Below are 4,942 nucleotides of genomic sequence, written 5' to 3' on the forward strand. Positions count from 1 at the left end.
AAGGTCTTCTTCTCTTTCTCCTTCAACCTAGGACAAGCTTGAAACCTAGGTTAGAGGTAAGCTTCCAACCCTTTAATGGAAATTCTAGGGTTTTGGGTTTTTATGGTTTAGAATGGGTTCAAATGGAACCTATTGGGAATAAATAGATGGTTCGAGCTCAAAATCGAAGCTCGCACCAAGGATTTCCCTCTCGTCGCCATTCTAGGGCACGGATTGGGGTTTTGGGAAATTTAGGGTTTTGATCTATTTTAATAGGTCGTAAACCTAATTGCTAGGTCTCGGAACGCGTCGGCGAAGACGGTTTGCCGATCCGACGAGCGAGTGCGGAGAAATCGCCGAATCGGGTGTTTGAGAGCTCGCTTCGCCCCGGGGAGCCGAAGCGACGTGCTAGGACCGCAACGTCGAGTTTTCTACCATCGCGGCATCGCCAAGAGGTGGGTGGTGTCCATCCCGAAGCAATCGGGCTCCCTTCTATGTCTTAGTACACGTCGATTCTTGCATCTTGTATTATTGCATTATAGGATGAGTATGCATTGCCTTTCCTTATGCTTTCCTTGATGATATCGTAGCATGCATGGAATATTTGATATAGGGGATTGATAAGGATTGGGTCGAGATTGTGAATCCTATAGTGCAGAGAAAGTGATGGGCTCAACAGTCGGTCTAATGATGAACAAAGAACGAGTGGCATCTAGTCGATAGTAAACAAATAGACGAGTGGCATTCGGTTGATAGTAAGCAAAAGAACAATGATACCTATGAGTCGTAGTGTATGCGGAACCTATGGACTATATGATGATTGTAACCCTAGAGGATAGGGTATTCTCGAGACGAGGATTGAATCATGCTCACGGTCTGTTGCTCGTGAGAGGCTACTTACGGCACAGTCAAGACAAAAGAGCTATTCGGACAAACGCCGTAGAGACTTGGAATTCGCGGTAGGCGACAGCGTTTTCTTGAAGGTTTCACCTATGAGAGGTGTGAAACGCTTCGGAGTGCGGGGAAAGCTAAGTCCCCGATATATCGGGCCATTCGAAGTGTTAGAACGTGTTGGAGCGGTAGCGTACCGACTTGCATTACCGCCGAAGCTCGCGGGAGTACATAACGTATTCCATGTTTCTAACCTTCGTAAGTATGTCCACGACCCCGAGCACGTGATGTACTATGAACCGTCGGATCTACAGGAAGATTTGAGCTACGAAGAGTTCCCGGCGATGATCATTGCTCGAGAGGTGCGGAAATTGAGAAACCGCGAGATTCCCTATGTGAAGATTCGTTGGACCGGTCACGACGATCGTGAGGCCACGTGGGAACTCGAGGAGACGATGAAAGTACACTATCCTCATCTTTTCACGGAAATGCGATGAGGTATGAGTTAATGAATTCGTTTCGAGGACGAAACTCTTTTTTTAGGAGGGGAGGATGTGAGGAAGTGAATTCTCGAAATACGAGGATTTGACTTCATCCCGAATCGACCAAGGGTCGTGTTGGTGTACTTTGGAAAAACCGAAGATATTAAAAATCACCAAAAGTGTATTGGAAACGAGTCCACGAGAGCAAATAGTGCAAAATCTGCACTGGAGCAAAACTGCTCTCCGGGACCGGTCCCTTGCAGGGAGAGACCGGTCCCATCGGCTGGTGTTGCGGGGGTTGCTTGAGGCAACCGGTCCCTGGCAGTGAGGGACCGGTTCCCGAACGTGATCCCAGCGCGAAAAGCCAAAAATTGGCTAAGTCCTGAAGTTCCAGTTCTCGGGAACCGGTCTCTCAGGAAGGAACCGGTCTCCCGAGGACCGGTCTCTCTGGGAGAGACCGGTACCCGAACGCGTGACCCGAGCTGAAGCTCTCGGGGACCGGTCCCAAGTCGGGGAGACCGGTCCCTTCGCGCGCAGAGCGCCCAGTAAGAGCAGTGCACAGAGTGAAAAGGTGAGGGGCTTATTGGGATATTGTTACAATATGAGGCATGGGGGACCCCTCTCTCTCCCTCAGCCCTCATTTCCCTCTCTCCCTCACACACTCTCTTTCTCTCTCTAGAAAAGAAGAAGAAGAAGAAGAAAGGAGAAGAAAAGAAGGAAGAAAGGGAAGGAGAAGAAGAAGGATATCAACAAAAGGAGGCTTTTGGACTTCTCCCTCATCCTCTCTTCTCTCTTTTAAGCTAACCTAGAGGTAAGCTTTCAACCCTAGATTGTGAGATTTGGGGTTTTTGGGTTTTAGCTCTTTGGATGGGATCAAATGGATCCCTAGCACCATGAATGGAAGGATTAGAGCTAGATCTTGTCACCCCGGACAGCGAAGCATATCCGCACGTGCACAGACCCCCTACACCTGCAGAATGTATATAGGCGTCTACAGCAACAAGTCGATTAGGAAGTAAGTTCAAGAAAGTTCTATCCTGACTATCAGAGCAAAAGTACAAGTCGATATATCAACGAGTAATCACAATCCAGTCAAAATATAGAGTATACAACACAGATCTCCACAAAAAGGAGAAAGAACACCACTATAAATCTCAACGCTCAGAAAGTAAGAATACAACATGGTACAGCAAAAAGAATGATACATATGTGGATCTCTCTAATAATTAGTATGGACACACACTCGCCCGCAGCCCGAAGTAGCAAAGGTGATCGACTAGCATCTCTAGTAGTCCCTAGCAGCGCTACACCCCTTGCCACGATCCTAGCCTCTCCTGTAACAGGCCATCTGTAAAAACAACCACGCAAAGGGCGGAGAACTAGTTACAATAGTTCCCAGTGGGTAAGCCGCCAGCCTCGGCGAATTACACCACTAGGCTCAAGATGTACTGAATGGAAATAAAAGCGGTAATTTGCATGATATATTTTCAATGCTAACAATTCATAAGCCAAAGTTAACAAATAATGAACATGTAAACAACATGTGATCATAGCATCAACAGTAATGAATCAACAGAATAATAGAAGCATGGCTACTACTATAAGCATAAACATAGCATAAATGTGTAAGTAACTACTATACACGGTAACGGGTAATCATTCATTACTGTTCAATTTTCTTTAGCACTTTCCTTTCATTCACAGGGACCTACTCAAGGTAGTCCAGCTTGCGCCGCGCCTAATGGCCCCGTGGTAGTATACACTCCCCACGGCAATCCATTTCGGCACCCAATCCCGCACGGGCGAGCAACTGTCGCGTAGGCCAACTCCGGAGTGCCGGCTTGTAGGGAGCGACCCTCACAAGCGTGTGCGAATGAGCACGATGGCAAGCAAGCGTGTTCCACAGTTCACATGCCTCAATTATCATAATTTCATTTGCAATGTTCTCATTCTCGATCCTTGGATCGACATTTCAGTATAACAAACATTAACAACCACTAGAATCCACTCGTTTAGTAAGCAAGCATGCAGAAGTAATGCTAATTTACATATGGCATTAGAATCTTTCACTATCATGGCACTATCAACATAGGCATAAGCATGTCATAGTTCTCTACTTCAGAGTCAAGAGAATGTCATTGTTCTCTACTTGTAATCAAGCAAGTAAAAAGAGAATGTCATGGTTCTCTACGTTTCATAAGCATAATAACGTGTCTCAGTGTTATTCAACTAAACCAAACAGGAATATGAATACATTTAGGCGTGAGGATTCTCTACTTCATAGAGATTCTATGTCAATATAGTAAATGTTATGATGACGAATTCTCAAGTTCTATAGCTATCCCATAAGCACACAACTAACACATTTCTATAATACATATAGAACATAGAGGAGCTTCACTTGCTCTGGTTAGGTCCGACCCACCTAGATCAAGGCTCCAAACAAGTCCAAGAAGTCTCACAAACGGCACAACGAAGCCCCAAAGCTGCTGAAAAACAAACGTCAAGATCGGATTAGATCTACGGCCGAAATGTCCGATTTTGGCTCAAATCACATCTCGTATCAAGTAGCAACATAAATCGCTGTTTTGGTTCACTTTAGTACCTTCAATTAAGTCTCTAAAGGCTTCCCAAATCCAACCAAGGATGACCCAAAGGTCGGTCGACCTCCCGCTGCGATCAACACCAACACGACATCAAAATCATCATATATTAGCAATTATAGTCGGAATCTTGCGAATTCAGTTTTCTAACTGAAATCCCTGCTTACCTCAGGTTAGAATACCTTCCAAACCAGCTTCAAAGAGTACAAGTTTAGCTCAACGAGGCTCGAAGACCTGCTGCGAAGAAATAATCCCGAAATTGTATCAATTCGCGCAAATAAGTGCAATTAGTTCCAATTTAGCTTCATTAATGGCTAAATATTTCAATTAAGCTTTAAAGTAGCTTAACCCTGGTCTAAGATAGTTCATTCACAACTAATTAACCCATATATACTTGCTGAAATCTCAGGTTAAAGCAACTAGAAGCAACAACTCCAAAACTATACATAACTCGTCCAATAATTGCCGAAAAATGGAAAACGTGAGCCGATTACCTTCTCAAACTTGCAACCAGTGAGCTACTGGTCCAGGGCTGCGAAAAACTCTCCAAACCACTCCCTCACACGTCCACCAAGGCTCAGCGACACCCGCAACCAGCGAAGATCGAGCGAGGCGACGAAAACAAGCGAAATCGCCGATTTCTATGTAGAGAGAGAAAAACCCTAGAGAGAGAGAGAAAGAGAAGGTGGAGGAAGCTCCTCTGCACTCTAGCACACTCCACTGAAGTCCCAGAGTCGTGCTGGGATCAAATAGGTGAGAAGAGAAAGATGTGAAATTTACCAAACTACCAACAATGCCACGAATCTGCCAGTTGTACGGTACAATGTAATGGTTACCGGTACACGCAAGCACGAAAATGCTGAAATGTTCGCAGATCCAACGCACTTTCTCACTTTTAGGCATTCCACAACATTCCTCAAACTATATCCAAAACTTGTTTAACCTTTATAGAACATGTAGGAGTGATTCCAACACCATTCCACACAC

The 4,942-nt window shown here is 45.2% G+C and overlaps 1 long non-coding RNA gene across 1 annotated transcript; it reads right to left on the reverse strand.

Annotated features, from left to right (window-relative positions):
- LOC109710923 lies at positions 3,192–4,144 on the reverse strand. The gene is made up of 3 exons (XR_002216474.1): positions 4,123–4,144; positions 3,958–4,025; positions 3,192–3,841 (listed from the first exon to the last, which is right to left on the reverse strand). It is a non-coding gene; the product is annotated as an uncharacterized LOC109710923 (long non-coding RNA).

The sequence above is a fragment of the Ananas comosus genome, linkage group 5 (assembly GCF_001540865.1).
Source record: "Ananas comosus cultivar F153 linkage group 5, ASM154086v1, whole genome shotgun sequence".
In the NCBI taxonomy this organism is placed as follows: domain Eukaryota; kingdom Viridiplantae; phylum Streptophyta; class Magnoliopsida; order Poales; family Bromeliaceae; genus Ananas; species Ananas comosus.